Source organism: Microcebus murinus, chromosome 9 (assembly GCF_040939455.1).
Source record: "Microcebus murinus isolate Inina chromosome 9, M.murinus_Inina_mat1.0, whole genome shotgun sequence".
NCBI classification, from domain to species: Eukaryota; Metazoa; Chordata; class Mammalia; order Primates; family Cheirogaleidae; genus Microcebus; species Microcebus murinus.
Window position 1 is genome coordinate 2,440,244 of NC_134112.1, and position 26,838 is coordinate 2,467,081.

The window sequence follows — 26,838 nt, forward strand, 5'->3', positions numbered from 1 at the left end:
TATTATGGGATCTTCGTAACCTTGTAGGCCACAGTGCTTCCAGGACCACTGATAGTAAGTATAGTTGCTTTAATTAAAATAACCAAAAACGTTAGACACAGAGTTAAAATTGTTCATTATTTAACTGTATCAGTCTAGTGAACCAATATGGTACTGATTGTTTCTTAGAGCAAATCCAAGTAATACAGGACCTGCAGTGTATAGGAATCTAAGGCTTTTGGGTTGAGAGTGAAATGAGCCTACTCTGTCTCATGTACTGACACATCAGAAAGCTTAATTACAGAGTAAAAATTGACGGTTGAGTGTCCAGGTATGGATCTACAGCCAGGATTGGGAACTATACAGGAAAGAAAGTTCAGTAATGCTTTCTTAATTTCAAATGTTGAATGGCTTTAATCCTGTCACAATTTAGTAGCAGTCAATATTTTTCTGGATCTCTCTCTCTGGCTTCTATGTTTAGGATTCTTTATAAATTCTGAAGGAGCTGAAACATCATATTCAGAAAACAAATTAGCATCATTTTTTTGTGCCTCAAGGTTGCCATAACAAAGCACAACAAACTCAGTGGCTTAAAATGGCAGGCATTAATTGTATCACAGTTCTAGAAACTAGAAGCAAAAAGTCAGGGTGTTGGCAGATCCATGCTGTCTCGTAGAAGTAGGAGGGAATCGGACCCTCGCCCTTCTCTGAGCTTGTGGTGCCAGCAGCACTGTCCAGCGTGCTGGGCTTTGTGGCAGCCCGAGGTACATCTCCATTCCATCGTCACACGGCCTTCTCTATGCTCTGTGTTTTCACATGGACTCTGTGTACCCTCATCTCAATTTAACTAATTATATCTATAACAACCTTCTTTGGCAGTAAGGTCACATTCTGAAGTACAGGGGTTAGGATGTCAACTTATCTTTTTGAGCGGACACAATTCCACCCATAATACCTCTCTAGCAGGACAGTGCAGGGGCATTCCTGGTCCCTACACCAAAAAAATCCCCCAGATATATATCTATTATACTGGAATTTATAAGATTATATGGCAGACTAAGGTCTACTTTGTGTGTGTGTGTGCATGTTGCAATATGGAATAATATTGTGCCTGGTACTAGCTATGGTTAGCACAATCACCTGTTTTAGGCACACCTGATTGCATCTTTTATAATTCAAAAGTAAATTTTAGGTACCATCTGCCATAAAGGACTAGCTAATCTAATTAGTAAAAGGTATAAAATACTGCACAGACCATGCCCAGTCCCTTCCACTCAATATCCTTTTGAGCCCTTAGCAATCCTCCTGGAATCCAGTCATGTCTGGCATTCTGACATGTGGAGTGGAGATGGCATTTGGCATGCCCATTTATAAGTGCCTGTGAATATATGACTCCACTCATAAAACAGGGTAACTATATTGGTATCTGCTGTACCAAGACAGGGCTGCACTGGCTTTCAACTGTTTTTATCATCAGCCCTTAACATAACATCCTTTTTCAGAAAATAATTTCTCAATTTGAGGAAACAAAAAAGAAGTACTTTGTTTTTCCTTCAATGCAAAGTTGAAACATGGCTGTGAACTAGATAGTAGACAGACGCATGGAAATCTCCCTTCTAATCTCCCTAACCCTGTTTTTGTAGTTGTACATGGTTAGATACTCATTTGGGGGTCAATTTTCATGCTTCTAATTCACTGATATAAAGTTTATTAAGTTTTCTTAACATTTAAATCTAATTAACCTATCTTCCCTCTTTCATTCCTCCATCATGTCTCTTTGTATAGTCTTGTCTTTTAAAACCATATTTGACTGAACACTGAAGACAGAATGGGATTTCTTAGCTAAGTTCAGACAGGTTTCCGATTCTTCGTTACTTAGCCCCTCATATCCTCTCTGCTGAAACTTGTCATTCATCATGGCATATATTTTTGGACAGTAAAGATTGAATAAATTTGACGGAAGGCCTAGAAAGGAAACAAGGGGAAGAGGCTGACTTGTCAGTCTTAGCAGTGACCAGCTCAAATCCAGAGGTTGAAAGGTCTCTAAGTAGGTGTCCCAGTTTCCAAATAGAACATTCTACGCTGGGATTTACTCTCATAATAAAGGTTACTCTTACTTTCCTAACTACTCACTTCAAATATGGAAAATATTGCTTTTAGTTAAATCGTATCTTACATGCTCAACTCTCTTTTCACATTTGTTGAGTGGTTCAGCAATGGCAAGACAATTAGTCACTTTGTATGGCCACATTTTGATACTCTTTTCAAGAACCAAATGAGTATTGTCAAATTAGAGTTCCATTAAACTCAGCTTCCTTAGAATCAGTTCTATTTTGCAGGTATATTATGTTGTGATCTCAATCTCTAAGCCCCAATATACGAAACATTGAAAATTTGAATTATAGAACTTTTAAAAAAATTCCAAGTCTGACTCTATAGTTGCTTAATAGAAAGTGTGTGCATTGCATTCAAACTCTCCCCAAATATTGCTCCTAGAAGTTTTCTTCTACAGGGGCAAATTGAACAATTTCTTCGGGTTTTTGGAACATCTTTTCAGAGCACATCACATTTGAAATATAACAAAACGCAAACACACACACACACACACACACACACACACACACACACACACAAAGGCCAGAAAGGAAAAAGGCAAGAACTCCATTATCATTAGTTACATTCCAAAGAAACACTTTTAGTTCACAACGAGGCAAACACCACATTTATTCAAGCGCCTCACGATTCTGGATTCACAGCCTTCCCGCATGAGTTACCTGTTGGCACAGAACATACGTCCTTGAACTCAGCTCCTCAAAGCGACGCGCACCTCTCACGGTCCGCGAGCGGGGAGCCCGGGCGGGCGTGGCTGTGTGCTGTGCGGGGGTCTCCCGCAGCTGCAGCAAAAGGTCCTTCCAACACCCAGGGCAGGGGTCTACAAAGGCGCAAACAGCCAGGGCTAAGGACCGTGGGCGCCTCAGAGCCTGCGCGCCGCGCTGGCCACCTACGCGGCACCCCAGCATGCCCGAGCACTTCGGGAGGACTTGTGGCCAAATATCAAAAATGCGATCTTCACCAGGCCAATGATTGATAGACTCTTTTTATAAGAAAGTAAGAAAACATTTCAGAACTGTATGAGACAGACATCTATCAAAAGGTTTTCCAAAACGAACCTTTTATTTTATATTTAAGTTATTTTAAATAATAAATAATATGACCAGCATTAACTAGTCAGATTTCTGTACTGAGATCTTTCTCTTACAATTCTCTAAAACGTCTGAGCAAAACCAGGGAATCCATCCGACCCATCGCCTCGTCGCAGGCGAGCAGCGCTGTGTGGGACCCACATATGTGAGGACAACGTTCGTGGCTTCTGTCCCAAGCGGCCAGGCTGACGCAGCCCAAGCAGGTGAGCGCACGCACTGTGTCCGTGGCTAGAACAGTGGAAAGCGTGTTTTGGCAGAGGCAATACAAGCTGGAATGCACGCCGTGCTCTCCGGCCGCAGCGGGGCGTAGACTCCCTGCCGCGCCTCCGCGCTTCCTCCTTCCAGGCAGCCGGCCGCGCGTCCGCGCCGCGGGCCCTCCCCGCCAGGAATCCTCTCGCCCTCCGTGGCCAGTCCTTAACCAAAGGGCACTCTCGATTTTCTGTCTTTTTTGTAATCTTTGCTGTTAATTATACTTTCTGCTGCTCTTGACTCACAGCCTCTTGTATTTGTTTTGACGATTCCTTGTCTTTGCTTTGTCCCCTCCAGGACCCAATTCCGACATCTCAGGGAAAACTCTAGGGTTGCACAGGCAAGGGAGCGAGGCCCCGTCTTGCGTGTAAATAACTCAGACATGAAGAAGGCCCTTCCTTCGTGTTGCGGGACATGAGTGTTACTTTGGCCACCAGTTCTTTTCGCATCATTCCGGGACAGCCGAGCGCCGGGGCGCGCTGGGGGCGGGCGTCTGGCGCTGGCGCGTTCCGGGCACGGTGGCTGCAGGGGCTTCTGGACACATCCCCGCGAGCTGGCCCGCACGCACGGTGGCCTCTGTCTGGAAGCCCCCGATGGACAGAGCGCTGCCTAGCTCCAGCCGTGGGCTGGCGAGGCTCAGGGACCCGGCTGCAGGCTGGGGCTCCCCGCGCCGCGGCGGCGCTTTGGCGACACGGAGAGCCGCGTGGCGGCGACTGCGGGTCCTCGCAAGGACCTGGACCTGCGTGGCCGAAGGCTGCAGCCGCGCGGGGCCTCTGCACGCAAGAGAGAGCCCGGCAGGCGCAGCTGGACCTCGTGACACCGTGTGGGGGCTGTTATTTTGAAGTTTCTTCAGAATGAAATACATTCTTTGTTAAACTTGGAGACGTTTTTACAATGTAATTTTCTAACATTTTGAAATTTTAGTTTACAGCCTCATCTTGATTAGGAACTCCCCGTGTGGTCCTGGGTGCGCGTGCGCGTGTGCATGCGCATGTGCATGAGATGACGCTTTTAACCTTGGTCTAGGCTCAGACTTCCCTCCTCCCACCTGCTCCTTCCAGGCCAGCGTGGCGCACTGACTGGCTCGCTGGGGACCGAGCCCGCGGACACACAAGCAGTGTGTCACACCAGGTCAGTGCCCGCTTGGCGCGGATTCTGGTGGTTTGGCCACTACTTCCTCATAGGCAGTATCTGGATAAACTTGATTCCTGGCTCTTGAAGCAGGAAGTGACTGCAGATTTATTTCTCTTGGAAGGTATGCAGAAGTTTTTGCTAGGAGTCTTCTTTTTATTATTATTATATTTTTTATTTCAGCATATTATGGGGGTACAAGTTAAGGTTGTGTATATTGCCCTTGCACCCTCTCCCTTCTCGAGTCAGAGCTTAAAGTCTTCTTATCCACCGATACTTGAAGTTTCTAGGAGTGGGTGGTGTTGTGTTTTTACTACTTTGGTGTCACAGAGCTTCTTAGATGCAAATATTAATTTTTTTTTTTAGAGACTCTCACTCTGTCGCCCAGGCTGGAGTGGAGTGCAGTGAGGCAATCACAGATCACTGCAACTTCAAACTCCTAGGTTCAAGAAGTCCTCCCACCTCAGCCTCCTGAGTAGCTGGGACTACAGGAACATGAAACCACTCCAGACTAATTATTTTTTTAGAGATGAGGTCTTGCTATGTTGCCAAGGCTAGTCTCAAACTCTTGGGCTCAAGAGATCCTCCCATGTTAGCCTTCCAAAGCTCTAGGATGATAGGCATGAACCACTACACCCAGATAAATGTGGATGGCCTTTATTTCTTCAAAACGTTTTTATCCCCCCCCCCACTTCCATTACACATTGCCCCATAGGTATCTAAGGCTCTGTTTATTTTTCTTTAATATTTCTTCATTCTGTTTTTTTTTAACTTAGATTATTTTTCTTGATCTCTCTTAAACTGTGCTGATTCATTCTCCTAACATCTCAAATCTTTATTGACACCCTCTGATGATTTCTTTATTGAATTCTTTAACTCCAGAATTTCCATTTAGTACTTTTTCCTTAACACATTGACTGCCACACCAGAAAAAAAAATGTCCCTGGGGCCACGGTGTTTTATTAAAACAAAACAATCCTTTCTACTTTGTTATTTTTTATTGTTTTCTGTGAGTGAGTTATATGCAGCACAATCCACGTTTTTAGAATTAAATTTTCAATATTAATTATAACAATAAGAACATTAGTAAGTAAGATGTTCAGGAACCAACTGCAGGGTTTTGTTTCACGAGGCCCTGAGCTCAAAACTAGCCTGAGTTAAATACAACTCATGTGGCAGTCAATGTGTTAATACACTCAGAATATCTGTAGTATTACTGAGAATCTGTTCGTTGATTGACTTTCTCTCAATTACTTAAATATTGCTTTTGTTAGTTTTTGAACATAACTTTAATAGCTGCATTGAAGTCTTTGCCAAATAAAAACATTAGTTTCCATGTATTGGTATTTTTATTAATAATTTTATTGAGATATAATTTACATACCATAAAATTCACCCATTTAAAGTGCATAAAATCGTTTTCAGTGTGTGTGTGCATATATATATATGAATATATGATTACTATATATATGTATATATATAGTCATGCAGTTTGAATTGTATACCCCAAAATTTATAAGTTGAAGTGCTAACCCTCAATACCTCATAAAGTAACCATATTTAGTGGTAGATTCTTTGCAGGGGGTAATCAATTTAAAATGAAGTTATTAGCATGGGCCCCAATCTAATAAGACTGGTGTCCTTAAGGGGAAAATTTCAAACAAATATATAGGGAGATTACCAGGTGCATATAAGACAAAGATCAAAGTGATGCCTCTGCAAGCCAAGGAACCCCAAAGACTGGCAGCAAACCAACAAGAGCAAGGTGGAGGCATGAGACACAGCTGCTCAGCCCTCAGAAGGAAGCAAATCTGCCCACACCCTGTCCTCAGACTTCTGGCCTCCAACACTGAGGGACAACGAATTTCCATTGCTTAAGCTGCCCAGACTCACACGTGCAGGTATGAACAAGAATCCCCATAGTTGGTTTTAGACCATTTTTCTCATCTAAAAAGAATCCCTGCACCCTTTTCTATCAGCCCTTATTTCCTTCTTCCTCCCTCCCAGCCCCAAGAAACCACTAATCTACATTTTACCTAGGTAGGGCATTCATGTAAACGGATCATATAGTAAGCTGTTTTTGTGAGAGGCTTCTCTCACTTGGCCTGTGGTCTCCAAGCCCAGCCTTGTGGCCGCACATGGCAGAACTGCATTCCTGTGCATGAGCAATACTCTCCTGCAGGCACAGGCCACATTTGTTTCTCCATTCATCAGTCGGTGGATATTTCAGTTGTTTCTACCTTTTTGTTAGTAAGAATAATGCTGTTACAGTTACACATGTATGATTATTTGTGTGAACATGTTTTCATTTTTCTTGCGTATATGCCTGAGGGGGAAATTGCAGTTTCATATGTCAAATTGATATTTAATTTAACCATTAGAGGATCTTTCAGACTGTTTTCCAAAGTAGCTGCATCATTTTACATTTTCATCAACGAACGTAAGGGCTCTGATTACTACATATATTCACTGACACTTGTTGTTATCTTACTTTTCAATTCTAGCTATCCTAGTGGGTTTGAAGTAGTATCTTATTGTAGTTTTGATATGCATTTCCCTAATGACTACTGATTATTAACATCATTTCATGTACTCATTATTCATTTGTTTTTCCCCCCTTTGGAGAAACACCTATCTATATCCTTTGTCTTTTGATTAATTGCATGATTTATCTTTTTATTATTGAGTTGTATTAGTTCTTTTTAAAATTCTCCATACAAGCCTCTTACCAGATATATGTTTAGCAATTATTTTCTCCCATTCTGTGGGCTATATTTTCACTTTTTTAAACTTAGAAAGATTCACTTCTGAAATAAACATTGCATATTTTCAAGGTGTACACTATGATAATCATTACACACTATGTATATATGATGATTACACAATCAAATTAATTAGCATATCCATCACCACCCATACTGTACATTAGCCTCCAGAGCTTGTTAATCTTATATGTAAAAATCTGTACCCGTTGACCAGCATCTTCCCATTTCTATTATTCCCCTGCCCCTAGCAACTACCATTCTACTCTCTGATTCCATGAGTTCAACTTTTTCAGATTCCACATATAATGAGCTCATATGGCATGTGTCTTTCTGTGTCCACCTTATTTCACTAGCTTAATGTCCTTTAGGTTCATACATGTTGTTGCAAATGGCAGGATTTCCTTCTTTTTTATGGATGTACTTCTTTGCATATATGTACCATATTTTCTTTATCAATTCATCAGTTAAAGAATACTTAGGTTGCTTCCATATCTTGGCTGTTGTGAAAAGTGCTGTAATGAACATGGGTGTGCAGATATCTCTTCAAGATTGTCATTTCATTTCCTTTGCATATATACCCAGAAGTGGGATTGCTGGATTAGATGGGAGTTATACTTTTTAATTACAAAAAATCCCCATACTGTTTTCTATAATGGCTTAATATATATATTTCCACCAACAGTGCACAAGAGTTCCCTTTTCTCCACACCCTCAACAACATTTGCTATCTCTTCTCTTTTTAATAAAAGCATTCTATCTGTTATGAAGTAATATCTTGTTATAATTGTGCTTTGCATTTCTCTCATGATCAGTGATGCTGAGAATCTTTTCATACACCTGTTGGCCATTTGTATGTCTTGTCTGGAAAAATATCTATTCAGGTCCTTTGCTTATTTTTTAATTGAGTTTCTTTCTTTCTTTCTTTTTGCTTTGAGTTTTGTGATTTTCTTAAATATTTTGGATATTATTTATCATTAAATATGTGTTTTGCAAACATTTTCTTTCATTCTGTAAATTGCCTTTTAATTTTGTTGTTTCCTGTGCTATGCAGAAACTTTTAGTTTGATGCAGTCTCACTTGCTCATCTTTGTTTTTGATTCCTGTGCTGTTGGTTCATATCAAAAAAATTATTGACACTAATGTCAAGGAGCCTTTTTCCCTCTTTGCCATCCAGGAGTTTTATGGTTTTAGGTATTATACCTTTTCACTTTCTCAACAGAGCCCTATTTCAAGCACAAAATAATTTTATTTTGGTGAGGTCTTATTTATCTATTTTTTCCTTTAGTATTTTGTGTCATACCTAAAAATCAGTTGTCAAATTCAAAGTTATGAAAACATATGTTATATTCTAAAATTTTTATTGTTTCAGCTCTCACATTTAATATGTCGATACATTTTGAGTTAATTTTTGTGTATCATGTGACAAAAGGGTCGACTTCATTCTTTTGCATATGGCTACCCAGTTGTCCCAGTACCACTTATGGAAATTTTTTAAGGTCTTGGCACCCTTGTCAAAATTCACTTGACCATGGATGTATGCATTTATTTTTAGACTTTCATTTCTATTCAATATATATGTGTATATGTATGCATACATGTGTATATATACACAGACATATATATGTTTGTATATATATGTGTGTGTGTATCAGTTTGAATCCTCCTATTTTGTTCTCTTTTTTGAAGATTGTTTTGTACTATTTTGGGTCCCTTGAAATTTCATATGAATTTTTAAACTGCCTGTGTTAATTTATGCAAAAAGTCAGCCTGATTTCTAACATGAATTGAATTGTATCTATAGATCAATTTGAGGAATGTAATCATCCTAACGATAGTAAGTTTTCTGCAGCATTCTGCCATTTATTTAGATCTTCTTTAATTATGCTCAACATTTTGTATTTTTTAAAATGTGTTTTCACATTTTGTTATATTTATTTCTAATTATTTTATTACTCTTGAAGTTATTATAAATGAGATTTGTTCTTAATTCCATTTTCATATTGTTCATTGCTGGTATATAAAAACACAACTCATTTTGTATCTTTTATCTTAACAACTTTGATGATCATGTTAATCATCTCTAATAGCTTGTTTTAGTGGATTCCTTAAGATATTCTCTGAACAACAGCATGTCATCTATGAATAGAATAGTTTTATTTCTGCCTTACCTTTTTCTTTTACCTGCCTAATGTCTTGGCTAGAGCATCCAGCACAAGGTCGAGTAAAAGAGCAGACATCCTTGCCTTGTTCCTGCTCACAGGAAGGCATCCAGTCTTTCACCATTAGTACGATGTGAACTGTGGGTTTTTCAGAGTTCCCTTCATGAGGTTGAGGTAGTTTCCTTCTGTTCCTATTTTGTGGCACATTTGTATCATGAAAGAGTGTTGCAATATGTCAAATACTCTGTCTGCATCGATAGATATAATAATTTCTTGTTTATTCTATTGATATTCTCTATTAATTGATTTTTGGCTCCTAAACCAAATTTGCTTCCTGGTATAAATCCCACTTGGCCAAGATGTATAACTATTTTTACATGCTGATCAGTTAAGTTTGCAAGTATTTTGTGGAGCACTTTTTGCATCCATATTTATAAGGGATATGGATCTGTAGTATGCTTTTCTTGTGAGATCTTTATCTGATTTTGATATATGGTATATACTGCCATTGTAAATTGAATTGGTACGTTTTCCCTCATCTTCATATTTTAATAATATTTTGTAAAGCATTGTTATTAATTCTTCTGTAATGATTGGTATAATTCAGTGGTCAACCCATGTAAGCTTGAGATTTTTGATGGGTAAATTTTGATCACTAATTCAATCTCTTCACTTATAATAGGTCAATTCACATTATATATTTCTTCTTTAGTTAGTGGTTTGTGCCTTTTAGAAATTTGTCCATTTCATCTAAGTGATCTGATTTATTGGCATGCAATTGTTCATAGCATTGCAAGGTCCATAGTAATGTCACACTTTAATTTCTCTGATTCTGGTAATTTGAGTCTTCTCTATTTTTGTCTCATTAGTCAGTCTAACTTGGTTTTTCAGTTTAGTTGGTAGCCTAAATAACTTCCTGTAGTACTTTGTGTAAGCTGAGTCTGTTACCAACAAATTCTCTCAGTTTTTGTTAATTTGAGAAACTCTATATTTTACCTTTAATTTTTTAAATATAGTTTTGCTAGGCATAGGATTCTTGGTTAGATTTATTTTTAAGCACTTTGAATATATTATGCTATTGCATTCTACTTCTTCTGTTTCTGATCATGAATTAACTGTTAATCTAATTGGGATACTCTTTTTAAATATCAAGTCATTTTCCTCTTTCTGAAATCAATATTTTCTCCTTGGCTTTAACTTTCAGCCCCTTTAAATAATGTGTCTGAGGATTTGTTTGTGTTTATCCTACTTGGAGTTTGTTTAGTTTCCTGGATGTATGGGTTTATGGTTTTTAATAAAACTGGGAAACTTTCAACATCTGTTTCTTTAAAAATTTTTCTTTTCTTCTTTTTGGAACTCCCGTTATGTGTATATTGATGTGCTTAATGGTGTCTCACAGCTCTCTGAGGCTCTGTTCATTTTTCTTCATAATTTTCCCTCTGTTCTTCAGATTGCAAAATCTCCACCACTCTGTGTTTACAGGGCTCTCTTTGCAGCTCTCCCTAATGACACCCAAATTTTAAGCTCCACCAGTTTCTGACTGGCTGATCCATTGCTTTTAACAATGTGCAGCGGCATATATTGCTGTGCAGATTAATCAAATCGAATGTGATAGCCTTTGAAGGAATAGTTCCAAGGTCAGTGTTTGATATTTGTGTTGACTCCTAGAGGACTTCTAGCTGTCTCCTTTCCTGACTGTCTCTGCTTTATACAGTTTAAAACTCTGAATTATACAGGCCAACCTGTATCTTCATTGAATCCACCAATTCCTCCCAGTTGCATTTTACCACAATCCCCTAACTTTGAGAAAGCCCTTACATTTGAACTTCTCCATACCCTGTTACAAATGAAGTCGGTTGTTGAGAAAGGACTGGGAGCTGTTTACAGTCTGCTTCCCCTCCCAGGCAAATGCTCTGAGCCAGGGCCCCAGAAACCAGGGTGGAAACAGTGGCGAGCGTTTCTCGGCCGCATCCTGCAGCAGGAGCAGAGGGCCTTGTCGTGGTGGGGCAGTGGCTTTGGGTCTGCTCTGCTTGTCTCTCCCCGCGTGGAGCCGCTGCCTTACTGGTCAGACCCAGGGAAAGTGGGGCCTGGTATGCGCAATGACTCACCTAAGGCTGGACCTCCCTCCCACAGGTGTGCACTTGCCAGAAGAGAGCCCTCACCTCTTGGGTGCACTTGCTCGGCCGGGTGGCTGGGGCAGCAGAGAAGCGCTAACGCCCCGCTGCTCCCAGAAGAGAATCCCCGGACGGGCCGGGCCTGCGAGCGCGGAGGGAGGCCGCAGTCCCCGCGCATTTCACAGGACCGTGTCAGTAGATCTCTGTAATGAGTGCTTCTTTATTTGCTGTATGCCCTGAAGACCATTTCCAGGTGCTTAATTTTTTTCTTTCTAAATAATTTTCACCAGTTTCCCTGGGGACCATCAGCAAAGATCCTTAAGCTGTCATGCTGGAAATTAGAATGATTATGTATTTTTTAAAGATACGGGTCACATGAGTCACATTTTCGTGTTCCTTTGCACGTCTCGTTTCTGTGGTGGTTGAAAATTGGTCATTTTATGTAATTGATATTAGCAATATTGGCCTTTCTTTATTCGTTTGGTGACCCGTCTGGGCTATATCTGAAATCTGTCTTCCCTAGAGCGTGCAGCCATTCATGTACCTCTTTGCGTATGTTTATTTTGTCTCCTCTTGTTTGCAGCCTGGCTTCCCAGGCGTCCACTCGCACAGCCGGCTTTCGTGCTCAGCAGCGATTGGCAGAGGTTTCGCGAACTCCGCAGAACCGGCTTCGTCCCGACCGGCTGTGTCCTTCTGCTACCCGCAGTCCTGGGCCGCGGGGCTGCCCGGCACGTGTGCGCCTGCGCGTCAGCGCTGCCGGCTCGGCTGCGGGGCTGCCCGGCACGTGTGCGCCTGCGCGTCAGCGCTGCCGGCTCGGCCGCGGGGCTGCCCGGCACGTGTGCGCCTGCGCGTCAGCACTGCCGGCTCGGCCGTGGGGCTGCCCGGCACGTGTGCGCCTGCGCGTCAGCGCTGCCGGCTCGGCCGCGGGGCTGCCCGGCACGTGTGCGCCTGCGCGTAAGCACTGCCGGCTCGGCCGCGTGGAACCGTCTCTTGCACCGAGGCAGCCTCAGACCGGCGCTGTCGTGGCTCTCTCTGTGCCTGAACGCCAATATTTGCTTTCTAGAGTGTTAAATTTCTGTTTTTGTCAATGTTTTCCAACTTTACTGTTCTTATTGGGTACAAGACTTGCCAACTTTCTCCACCTTCACCGTGAATCCTGCTCTTGTTTTTTTTTAAATTTCTTTTTCTAATTTTATTGAAAATTATTCATTTCATTAAGGTTTTCATTAATCCATGAATATAAATATGCCTATATTTCTGATATACATTTAATACATTAAATTTTATTACAGAATACTAAAATTTAATAGTTTTTAAAAATTTTTTGTTTCTATTGATTATATTTTCTAGAGTCTTCAGATATATTATCAGTAATTTTTTCGAGTTGTAATGATAATGATGAACATCATAATGGAAATATATAAATTATGTGCAACCAAGATCAATTTTAAAATATGAGAAGTAATATTACATATATACCCATTTACATGGGATACTATATCAATTTTGCAAATAAATTTTGATTTTAAAAAAGACTAGGATTGGCTTATATTGCATTTTTTTCTTATTGTTGCTGTAATGAATTGTCACAAACTTAGAGGCCTAAAATGGCACAAATTTAATTTCTCACACGTCTGTATGCCTGAGGTCTGGATGGGCTCAGCTGGTTTCTATGCTCCAGGTCACACAAGGCTGAAATCCAGGTGTCAACAGGGCTGCTTTTCTTTTGAGGCTCTTAATAAAATCTTCTTGCACACTCATCTGGTCATTGCAGGACTCATGTCCTTGTCTTTGCAGGATCGGAGGTCCCTGGCTCCTCCATCAAGCCAGTAGTAGTGAATCAAATCCCTGGGCTTTGAATCGTTGACTTCTTGTTCTTCTGCATGTCTTCTGTCTCCAGCTATAGGAAGTTCTCATTTATTAGAGGCCAATATGACTGGGCCTACCTGGCTATTCCTGGCTACCAGCTCCATCTTAAAGTCTGCGGCCTTAATTCTGCCTGCAAAGTTCCCCTTGCCCCATGAGGTAGCTGATGCTGTGAGTGCAGTGTTGGGGGCTGATTCTGGCGTTATGCCTTATACTAATCCTTCACTACAGCCTATAATGTCCATGTGCTGCCTGATGCAGCAGTGGTCAGCATTTTCTTCAGACACGGTTGCTGCCTTGATAAGAGGCCTGAGTTGTTGCACATAAGCAAATGCTCCCAAGTCCCACACGGAGGGCCCCGTGGTGGGAGTCTGGAGGCCATGAGAACAAGAATAAGAAGAACTCTCCCAAGAACTGGCCCCCAATTGATGGTTGGTAGTCAATGACGGGTAAGATTCCCCATAGTGGGGCGACCTAAGACAGGCACAGCCGTGGGGGCCAGGGAAGAGCCGCTGCCTGGGATTGAGACCAAGAAGCACTTCAGGTGGCTGCGTTGTTTTATGTTGCCTCTCTAGGCCTTGGCTTTTGAGCCCTGTCCAGCACCTTAACTTTAGTAACCGTTAGAGGTCTGAGACCATGGGAAATTGCTCCCTTTTGAAACAACTCTGGAATTGACTGATATCGCTGCTATGCGCAGATGCTAGTGTACAAGGAACTAACCTTGGGTCTGGGGGGTATAAAAATAAAGCGACCGGTGCATTGGCCACTCAAGTCATTGTCATGTCCATGTGCGTCTATGTCGTTATTTTATGTTCTGTGTCATCCCCATCCTGTAATCGGGCCACGTCAGTGCAGGGGTTAGGGCATGCACATCACTGAGGAGGGGCCTGAGGTACGTGTGATCCAGCCCACACAGCCGGTAACTTCCAAACAGAGAATTCAAACCCAGGCCTTTTCTGTTTCAAAGACTATTTTGTTGTATTGTTATTGTCAGTATTAGTTGTAGTTGTGTTGCTATTTTCTTCTACTTCTCTTTAAATATCTTTTTTGTACAATCTTAAATATGCAGTTTTTGATAATTATTTAGATACAAACACAATGCCTTTGCATTACTTAAAATTTGAAAAATAATAAAATTATATGAAAAAAAACAAAACAGTAGATAATCCTGCTATGTTGTGACCACAGTGAATATTTGTGTATATATTCTCAGGTTTTTTCTGCATGTGTACATACAAATATATTAATACTTACATTAAAACTCAGGCTAATAAAATATTTTAGTTACTGTTATTATGTTAATTTCTGTTATCCTTAAATATACCTCTAATATATTAATTGATTAATATATTTTGCCACAAAATACACAAATTTTTTGTCAACCATTTTCTTAGTTTGGCTATTTGAGTTATTTCAAAATGTTACCTATTTTATAATAATTTACAAAAAATACCGTTACAACAAAAAACACTTTCTTTTCATATGAAAAACAATCGTCTGGATTCCTTGAGAATGAAAACAAGGGCACATGACACAGACATCTGGCAAGTCTGGCAAAGCCTGGTAAAGCCGGAGCAGAGATGGCGCGTCTGCCTATTCCCTGGGTAAAGCAGGAGCTGTGAAAACATCTGAACAGGGCTAAAGTATTTGTTAGGAGCTATCAACTCACTATCCATGAAAGTCACAACCAGATTAATCCTTACAAACCGTTAAATATGGAATTTATTTCTAGTTGATTTGAGGCAAGAATATTTTTGAAGACATCTATTAATTAGATCTCTTAAATGGTTAGGGTTTTGTTGTTGTCATTGTTAGCAGCTGACTCATGCACCAGTTTTAAATCCTGCACTCCACGCCTGAGCTTCCTCCTTCCATGAAACTCATGTGACTGGCTGGGGCTGGCAAGCCTGAAAGCCACAGGGTGAGCCACAAGCTGGTCATGTGGCCTTGAGTTCAGACTCCACAGGGCACGCCAGACAGGCTGGACATCCAGACAGGCTCTGCAGTATTGAACTGAGTGTCCTGTTCTTTGGGAAACCTCAGCTTTCCTCTTAAGCCTTCAACTGATTGGAGGAGGCCCACCCACCTGATGCAGGTAATCATATTTACTCAAAGTCCATGGATTTCAATGTTAATCATATCTAAAAAATAACTCCACAGCAACATCTAGACTGGTGTTTGACCAAGAACTGGGCACCATAGTTTAGCCAAGGTGACACTTAAAATTAACCATCACAAGAGAGTTTTCTTGTTACTGTGTTGTCTTTAACTAAATAATTGTCAATTACCTTGATGCCCAGTTATGAGTCTCTTGTGTGATTAAACTATTTTAGGAATAAGCTCCTGCATGATAGCTTAGTTGAGAGAGCATAGATCATTCACTTCTGTATGCCTAATTGTAAGGATCATCAACTATGTACATTTCTAATGTGCATTGTAGCCCTGAGAAGAAACCTTAAAAAAATTCCTACTGGTTAAAAAATTTTTATATGCTTTTTGGGATCTGTTCATTGAACTGTGGCTCATAAGTCAAATCCAGCCCATCATCTGCTTTTTGTGAATAATGTTTCATTGGAACATAGTGTACTGATTCTTTTCATGTCATCTGTGGCAATAGCTGTGCTGTAACTGCATTGTTGATTTCTTGCAAGGAACATCATAAGGTCTGCAAAGCTAGAAATATGCACTCTTTGTGCCTTTACAGGGGAAGTTTGGCAGCCCCACTGTGTGTCACGGCACTGATCCATTATTTCATAACTCTACTACGTGTCCGTGCCCTGACCTGTGCTCTGCATACTTGCCTTGTCCTTTGGGCGTCTCTGCAGGGATGTCTTTCCCCTTCTCACCTGGTGGAGGCTAAATTGCTACTTTTTAACAAGTCCATATGAAGTAATAGCTCAGATGCCTTTCCTAATGTCTCTAGATACAGACTGACATTTTTTTTTCTGTCTTCTTTTTACCAATGGCTCTTTATACCTATTTTTGTCACTTATATCATGACTTTATGATTAGTATGATTCCATTTGTCTCATTTCTCCCTTCTGAATGGTACACTTTGCAAATGTGGGCTACTCACCTTGGATTTACTGTAGTATCTGGGTTTCCCAGGTACCTTAGAGATTATAAGTAACTGAAAACAATTTGTTGCATAGAATTAAACTCTATTAAACTGCATTGAATTAAATTTTATGTCTCTTAGTAATTCTCTTCACCCCTGTAAAAGAAATCTTTTAAATGGATAATGGGAAAGCACTGTCTTCAGTTGAAGTAGGACTTTAAAAGCTTTTTCTATAAATAGCCAGAGAGTAAGTATTTGGGGCTTTACACCATTAAGATTCAATGTCTCTTTCATGTATCCTTTTATTTTTTATCTTTAAAAATGTAAGAAAAAACTCTCAAATTATGAATAGCACAAAAACAGAGTGTGGGAGGATTTAGCCTTTCGGATGTTAATGTGCATGTCCTCCCTTCTCATGGACACCCAAGGCTGAGAATGACTACTACAGAGGGATGGCCCGAAGTTTACAGTAGTGCAAGAGTAGAATTGGTATTTGCGTTCTTACTATACTTTCAATTGTTCTAATCTAGACTTCTAGGGCTTAAATCTGCCTTTTTTTTCTTTAGAATACCATATGTAAAATTGTTTCTAACACATGATAGGGAAGAAACATACACATACATACACAATTATTTATAAACCTATTAAGTGGATTCATATATTCTAAGGACTGTTTTCTTCTTTCTGGGCATTTTGACTAAGACTGTAAGTACTAAACTTTTATACTGCATTTTTACAATAGAGCGTAATTTGATTATGAGGAGTGGGCTCCTATTGACATTTGGTTCATGTAAAGGGAAAGAGTGTTCTTCAAATACCATAATAAGCCGATTTCTGCAACACTGAATACAATGACACATTTGTCCCTAAGATGTATTTCATAATTTATAGCTACAGGCTTTTGGTTTTCTCACTCTCATATTTTATGTAAAGTACAGTGCATTGTGCAGGGACTTTCTGAGGGTCACTCAGAAACGAATGGTGGTCTACTGGTATTTTCTCTCAGGAGTTGATTGAGGTAATTACATCATTTATAAACATGTCTGGCATTCAGGCAGGTTGATCTTTTTCACTAGTTGTCAAGCATTAATTAACAGTTTCTATCATCAGTACATAAATAAACTCTTAGAAAAATGACTACAGAGAAGAAGATTTAAACAGTGAAGATACAGATGCGATAGAAACAGCTATGACACCGTGAGTGACAGTGGCAGGGCAGGCCGCTCCGCGGAGCTGTGCCCAGTGGGCCAAAGGCTCCACTGGCTCACGCTGCCCCACGCCGTCTGGCGAGTGCTTGGCTGAACAGCAACTCTGCTCTGTAGAAAGCATCATTTGAAATGTGAAAGGTACTGGTATTAAGGGTTTTGCTTTTTCCCATGGCCAGTAATATTGAAAAAAATACATTGTGAAGATTTGTATTGTAAAGATGTAGAAACAGGGGGCGGAACAAGATGGCAGACGAATAACACCACCAGACAGAGTGTCTCTGCAGAAAAGACAGATTCTAGCAGAAATTAGAGGAAAGAAGCAAGAAGATGAGCATACAGTGGACGAGGGCCGGAAGGAGGGGTACCTGAGACTCTGGGAGACTCTACAGGAGGAGGCTGCGGAGGAGAACTGGAGGCTGAGATCACCGGAGCAGCCCGGAGACCAGCGGCAAGGGTGGGTGGATTTTCTGTTTCCGCTCCCCTGCATGTGGGATTGCTAGTGGGCTCCCCAGCGGGTAGAGACCTGCGGACACCAGCCCAGAGACCGCTGCTGCCAGCCAGCGGTGAACCTGTAGCAGATGTGGCACCAGGTTCCCAACTTCCTCCGGGCACCTCCGTGTGCACAGACCCGAGCCGCCCGGCAGGCGCCATATTGCTTCCTCCTCCCCTCCGCCGACCCTACCCGCGGCTGCCCAGAGAGACAATACAGCCACCAGCCAGAGGCACCTCCAGGGAATGGGACCTTCCCGTTTGGGACCCTACACCTGACTCAGGGGAACGCAGACTGTGAGCTCCCTACCCGCCTGCCCTCCCAGGTGCTGCTGGCACCGTGTTCCCAGGAGAACGGTGCCGACTCAGAGGCTGAGACACATAGACCCAGCTTGGGCTCCCTGTGGGTGAATTGGGACCGGAAATCCTCTCCCTGGTGGGGATACAGTTTGAACTCTGGGACCCAGAGGTCAGACCTGCAGACCAGATCCCCTGCACCGAGGGCTAGCATTGCCCGGGACACAGAAGGGTTATACGTGAACAGCCTACTGAGGTGTGTGTGCCTCCAGGGGCGGATCAGAGTCCTAGAGGGCAAGCCTCCTCCCAGGAGGAGGCCATGCTCCCAACCCTGGTGGCGTTCCTGTGCAGGGAACCTCCCCGCCGACATCACAGTCCCGGGAGGCCTGGTGGCTTGTGGTCTGGCCTGCTGGCAGAGGTCCAGGAGTAGCTGCGGACTTGGGAAGGGTGGAAAGAAGCGAGGCCCGCTCCAGACTGCGGGTCTAAGAGAGCCCCACCCACACAACCAGACTTTCTGGGTGAGCGGGACCATTCCAGCCCCGCCCTGACAGCTTTCCCTGGAAGCAGAGAACAGAACTTTGACCCCTGCTAACGGCCTGAGAGCAGGCTTACCCAACCCAGCTCCGCCCAGAACAAGAGCTGATAACAGGACACAAAATCAACAGCATAGCCTGTTCCTCCAAGCAAACGCCTCCTACTGACAGGGATAGCATCTTGCACAGCCTTTCCACGGCACCCACTGACTCAATATACAGGGAGGGGTCCACTTTCACCCACAGAAACCACCTAACACCTCAGAAACTAAACAAGGTGTGTGAATACCCAAACAATAACTTAAGGCAAGAAACAACAACTGATCGACATGGGAAGAAATCAGCAAAAGAACTCAGTCTTCTACATGTGGCTATCCAGTTTTCCCAGCACCATTTATTGAATCAGGATTCTTTTCCCCAGTGTATGTTTTGTCTGCTTTGCCGAAGATTAGTTGACTTTATGAGGATGGTTTTATATCTGGGTTCTCTGTTCTGTTCCACTGGTCAATGTCCCTATTCATGTGCCAGTCACAAGCTGTTTTAATTACTATAGCCTTATAGTATAGTTTGAAGTACGGTAAATTGATACCTCCTATTTTGTTTTTATTGCCTAGGATTGTTTTTGCTATATGGGGTCGTCTCTGGTTGCATATGAAGCGTAAAATTATTTTTTCTATATCTGTGACAAATGATGTTGGTATGTTGATAAGGACTGCATTGACTCTGTAGGTCAAAACAAATGGATAAACAATAACACCATAATAGTCAGAGACTTTAACACCCCACTGACAGCACAGGACAGATCCGCCAAACAAAAAATCAATGAAAAAATAATGGACTTAAACAGAACTCTAGAACAAATGGGCCTGACTGACATTTATAGGACATTTTACCCCAAAACCACTGAATATACATTCTTCTCATCAGCTCATGGGTCATTCTATAAGATTGACCATATCCTAGGACACAAAGCATGTCTCAAACAATTTTAAAAAATAGAACTTATACCATGTATTTTTTCAGATCACAATGGAATAAAAGTAGAAATCAGCCCTATCAGGAACTCTCATTTCTACACATAGTCATGGAAACTAAACAACCTTCTGCTGAATGACCACTTCATAAATGAGGAAATCAAGATGGAAATCAAATGATTCTTTGAACTAAATGACAAAGGAGACACAAGCTATCAACACTTGTGGGACACAGCTAAAGCAGTCCTGAGAGGAAAGTTTATTTCCATAAATGCCTATATCCAAAAGTCTAAAAGTTCGCAAATAGACAACCTAATGAATCATCTCAAAGAGCTAGAAAAAGAAGAACAGCCCTACTCCAAATCCAGCAGAATAAGTGAAATCATTAAGATCAAATCAGAACTAAATGAAATTGACAACAGGGAAAACATACAGAAGATTAACAAAACAAAAAGCTGGTTCTTTCAGAAAATAAACAAAATTGACACACCTTTGGCTAGACTAACGAAAAGCAGAAAAGAAAAATCTCTAATAAGCTCCATCAGGAACAATAAGGGAGAAATTACAACAGATGTCACGTAGATACAAGATATAATTCATGAATACTACAAAACCCTCTACGTACACAAACTGGAATATGTGGAGGAAATGGACAATTTCTTAGAAACACACAGCCTACCTAGGCTCAACCACGAAGAAATAGAATTCCTGAACAGACCAATATCAAGAGCTGAAATAGAAACAACAATTAAAAACCTTCTGAAAAAGAAAAGTCCTAGACCAGATGGTTTCACACCTGAATTTTACAAAACCTACAAAGAACTGGTGCCTATCCTTCAGAATTATTCCACAACATGGAGAAGAATGGAAACCTACCCAATTCATTCTATGAAGCCAATATCACTTTGATATCAAAGCCAGAAAAGGATGCAACAAACAAAGAAAACTACAGACCAATATCACTTATGAATATAGATGCAAAAATTCTCAACAAAATCCTAGCTAACTGAATCCAGATGCTTATCCACAAAATAATCCATGAAGACCAAGTGGGCTTCATCCCAGGGATGCAGGGATGGTTCAACATATGTAAATCTATAAATGCAATTCACCACATAAACAGAAGCAAAAACAAAGACCACATGATTCTTTCAATAGATGCAGAAAAAGCTTTTGACAAAATTCAACACCCTTTCATGATACGAACACTTAAGAAAATAGGCATAGAAGGGACATACCTAAAAATGATACAAGCCATATATGACAAACCCACAGCCAATATCATACTGAATAGGGAAAGATTGAAAACATTCCCACTTAGAACTGGAACAAGACAAGGTTGCCCACTATCTCCACTTCTGTTCAACATAGTGCTGGAAGTCCTTGCTATAGCAATCAGACAAGAGAGTGGAATTAAGGGTGTCCAAATGGGAACAGAAGAGATCAAAGTCTCACTCTGCTGAATACGTGATATTATACCTAGAAAACCCCAAGGATTCAACCAAGAGACTCCTTGAATTGATAAATGAATTTGGTAAAGTCTCAGGATACAAAATCAATACACAGAAACCAGAGGCATTCCTATATGCCAATACCAGTCAAACTGAGAACCAAATCAAAAACTCAATTCCCTTCAAAATAGCAACAAAGAATATAAAGTACCTTGGAACATATTTAACTAAGGAGGTAAAAGACCTTGACAGGGAGAACTATGAAATACTGAAGAAGGAAATAGCAGAGGACATAAACAGATGGAAGAAAATACCATGCTTATGGGTCAGCAGAATCAACATTGTTAAAATGTCTAAACATTATGTCTTAAAACAGTGGTTCTCAAAATTTCATGTGTACTAGAGTCTCCTGGAGGGCTTTACACATCCCGCTGGACCTCACATGCGGAATTGCAGATCCCCGAGGCCCACTGTGGGCCCAGCAACCTGCATTCCTAACAAGTGCTCAGGGAGCTTCTGCTGCTGGTCAGGAGACCACATTTTCAAGCCACCATTTTAAAATTATATGAATGTTGTCTGAAATTTTAGTCAGAGAAGGACTGCTTAATGAGCATCTTTTTGTTTTGTTGTTTTAAGAATAATTACGTTACAATGGTATATTGGATTCAGAAATTATTTTTGCCATCATTCTAGCTTTATTTGATTCTAAGTTTCTTATTATTAATACAACATATATCAGGTTAGTATAATAATATATTATTAACATAATATAATTGATATAATTATCTTATTTTTAATATAAGTTATTGAAGATGTACACATTCAGACACTTTGAAGTCCAGACAGAAAAGAAACAGAGAAAGTAAGAGGAAATGAAGGGCAGGGGAAGCAGGGAAGGAAGAAAGAGAGAGGGAAGAAGAGGAGGAAGAGGAAGATGGAAAGGAAACACGCTTGGCTTTACTATCGGTTGGTGGCAGGTGACTATTTTGTAATATTCTGTTTGATGAGGTCTCCTTTCTCCCCGGTTGAGAACGTGTCTCTAGGAGATTTTCTATTGATAATTTACCATAGTTTAAAAAAACCCTACCTATATTGCTAGAATTGTCCAATTACTAGGTGAACTAGAGTTATACTTAATATTTCTTTATTATTTTGAAACATCTCTTGCTCCTACGTCATGGTAAGATCATTAGCTTCAGTTTTCCAACTGTAAAGTGGGGACTTACCTACCTCACTGAGCTGTGGCGAGGATAAAACTATAAGACGTGTGCGAAGCCTTAACACGCTCGGCACGTCGTGTCCCCCTTGCGTTCAGCATGACATGGATTATTTAATACACAGAACAGAACATACACTCTAAAGGGCTGAACGCTGTCCTCCCCAAATCCACGCCCAAGTGCAATCTCAACATGGGACCTTATTTGGAAAAAGGTTCTTTGCAGATGTGATGCGTTAAGGGTCCTGAAGAAATTTCGGGTGATCCACAAGCCAACAATGGGGACGTTTATAGGAAGAGGAGGGGGCGAGGCGGTGTGGGCGAGAGCAGGCGGGCGTCTTCCCGCACTGCGAAGAGGCCGAGGCCCCGCGACACCGGACTTCAGACTCGCCAGCCGGGAACTGCGAGCCAGCACGGTCCGGCCCGCGGCGACCTGCGAGGCAGCGGAACCACCGCGGCCGCCCAGGGCCGGAGTGCCCGCGTTCCCAGTCGCCGGCCCTGCTGCCCGGCCCTGCTGCGGGGCCCGCGTTCCCAGTCGCCCGGCCCTGCTGCCCGTCCCCGCGGGCCCACGTTCCCAGTCGCCCGGCCCTGCTGCCCGGCCCTGCTGCGGGGCCCGCGTTCGCAGTCACCGGCCCTGCTGCCCGTCCCGGCGGGCCCGCGTTCCCAGTCACCGGCCCTGCTGCCCGTCCCCGCGGGCCCGCGTTCCCAGTCGCCCGGCCCTGCTGCCCGTCCCCGCGGGCCCGCGTTCGCAGTCGCCCGGCCCTGCTGCCCGTCCCCGCGGGCCCGCGTTCGCAGTCGCCCGGCCCTGCTGCCCGTCCCCGCGGGCCCGCGTTCCCAGTCGCCCGGCCCTGCTGCCCGTCCCGGCGGGCCCACGTTCGCAGTCACCGGCCCTGCTGCCCGGCCGCCCGCCTGACAGTGGGCGTGCTGCACTCCTGAGGCTGCCCTAACAGATTACCATGTCTTGATGAATTGAAACAATACGAGTGTCTTCTCTACCAGGTTCTGAGGCCAAAGTCTGGAATCAATTTCACTAGGCTGGAATCGAGAGATTCCCAAGGCTGTGTTTCTTCTGGAGGCTTTAGGTGGAAATCTGCGTCCTTTTCTCTTTCAGCTTCTAGAGGTCCCTGCCTTCCCAGGCTGGTGACCCTCTCCGCCCATCACTGCAGCGTCTTGCTCCCGTCGTCGCATCTCCTGCTCTCGTGTCAAACTTCCCTCTACACGAGCACTTGCGATTTGAGCCCAAGGATAATCAGGATAATCTCTTCCTCTTAAGCTCCTTAACTTGGTCGTATCTATAATGTCCGTTTTGCCATATAAAGTTAGAGTCATGGGTTCCAGGCATTAGGACATGGATACCTTTGGGGTCCATTATTCAGCCTACCACCGGGGCTAACATTTTAATCTCTTTTACGCTTATTGTGGGTCCTCTTTCTGATCCTGATCTACATTCATCACGTCCTCCGAGGTATATGGAATCCCAACACCCTAACCTGCTGACCTGCAAAAGCGGGTGGAGAAGCTAAAACAATGAAATAGATTAGAATGTTTGTCAAACAGATATAGAAAGACATACAGAAGGCACTATGCTTGCTCCACGCCGCTGGCCTCAAGGCCAGATAAAACTCAGGGAATGGACGGGGCGCAGGGACTGGCCCGGGGTAAATCCCCAAGAGCTTGAGACAAAGAGACCAAGACAAACATGGGCAGAGAAATCGTGACACAGTGATGGTGCATGTACTCCCTAGGGGCAGCCCAGAGCTGTTTTGGAACCTGGTAAGTGCTAACATCAAAAAATTCAATTAGATTGATCTAGGAATAAAATAAGACAGATGTACCAGAATGTGTCTGGAATTAAGAAGCAAAAGTTTAATCAACTGTGTCAGACTATTCAGGAAAGTATAGGTAAAGAGAAGAAGGAAAGTAAGCCTAGCACTTTAAAATTCAAACCCAAAGATCCAGGGGAAAGTGTCATTTTCAGGCCTGTGACTTTCAGTATTATTATTATTGATTATTGAGAAGGATTTCATTTCTGGGAAGATGAGCTAGCACATGGGATTATCAAAGCGCAGTGCCATTAACCACACAAACTACATAATAATAAACTGCCCGAGTTGGGTTCTGTACCAGCACACTCTGTGACAGTGTTCAGCCTCTTTCCTGACCTTGCACATCAGAGAGAAAGTGCTGACCAGGCTGAGGCACTTCTAGCGCTAGCACTGCCTACAAAAATTAAATGAACTGCGTGTCTGTGTGCGTGAACCCAAAGTGATGGCTTAAAAGTTTACTTTTGTGTTTGTTTTGAACTTTAAGGTATTGTATGAATAACATAAAATTAACATGTATTATTATTATTGTTGTTATTTTTTTGAGAAAGAGTCTCACTCTGTTGCCCAGGCTAGAGTGCCGTGGTATCAGCCTAGCTCACAGCAACTTCAAACTCCTGGGCTCAAGCGATCCTCCTGCCTCAGCTTCCCGAGTAGCTGGGATTACAGGCACGTGCCACCATGCCTTGCTAATATTTTTTCTATATATTTTTAGTTGGCCAATTAATTTCTTTCTACTTTTAGTAGAGACAGGGTCTCTCTCTTGCTCAGGCTGGTTTCGAACTCCTGACCTTGAGCAATCCTCCCACCTCGGCCTCCCAAACATGTATTATTTACATAATTAAATAATTATAAACAATTACATATTTCATGTAGAATAAAAGGCATAACATTTTTACAAAGAAGGTTTCAGAGAAGGAAATGTACTTCTTAACAATGACATTGCCCTTACAATACTCAAAAAACCGAGTTTTGATTTTGTTGCATTATTTGTTTTTCCTTGGGTTGCTTCACTTTCTATGTCTGTTTCAGGATCTTTTCCCACATATACTAAAGTATTTCATACTTATTTCTGTATCTGGAGAAAAGCATAATCACACTGTTTTTAACTCAAAGTTATTGTAAAGTTACTGAGATGTATGTCTTTTATGAACTAGCTGTTCTCGTGGCCTTATTGATATCTTTTTCTGTTGTTCCTTAAAAGGCAAGGCAATTATGATGTTGTGAATATTTTAGTGATAAGATTTTGGAAGACCGTTTCCATGGGTAATAACTGAGTGCTCGTGCACCATTCAGGTGACCACGTAGGAAAGCAGTTCCTTGGCACAAGTGAGGATAATGTAGGGTCCCAGGCAGAGGGCCATCTTACTAAGTTGTGCGGCGGGTCTAGTGGGGTCTCTTTTGGGATCAGATCACTTACATATCATTGCTCTGCTCAGTGGGAGCACATTTATGTAAAATGCAGATAGAAGACTGGGCCACTTTTTCCTTGTGTGGAAACTAAGAGCCTACATAAATCAGAAAGGAAACAGAAGAAAACAGCATTTTATTTCTTCTATTATTGGTAGGTCTTCAGTGAACATTTGATGAGATTATTCTTCTTAAAACCTTGGCATGAAATGTAGATAGAGGGGAATTTTAGAAAGTGATGTCTTATGACCACCTATGACACACAGATTTTGTTGTGTTGCTCTACAGTCTGTGGAGTTGGACATACAGCATCACACTGGTCATATAAAAATGTGGGGAAAATATTTTAAAATATACTTCAAAATTATACTAATTATTATGCCTTTTGTTGGTGATTTTCTTGTGCTCTCTGTTCTACAGTTTCTAAAATTTTAATTTAATAAAAAGAATTCTTGGAATTATTTTTTAATCCAAGAAAATATCACAAAAAGGAAAATTCTAGAGAACTTTAACATGGATGGTATTTGCCAAATAAATGTAATATTGACCTTATAAAAGTTCATCTTGATTCTAAGGGTTTTCAAACATATGACTGGCCCTTTAACAAATTTGTAGTTTTCCAGTTATCCGATGAGCCACTAGAAGAAAGCTGCCGGGTGGTGTGAGTAGGAGCCTCGCTGTGCCTTTCTGAACTTCACCTCTTGGCCTGCAGAGACACACTCCTCTGCTCCCTGCAACCCTACATCATTACAAGGCACCAACACCACCAGCATTTGCTGAGCCACGTTTGATCATTCCACCTCCTTTGTTCCTTTTGCCTTATTACTCTCCCCTTGAATCACTTTTATATGTTTATCCCATTTTTCATTTCGTCTCTGTCTCCATTGCCACCTTGCTGGTAGTGACACCAGCA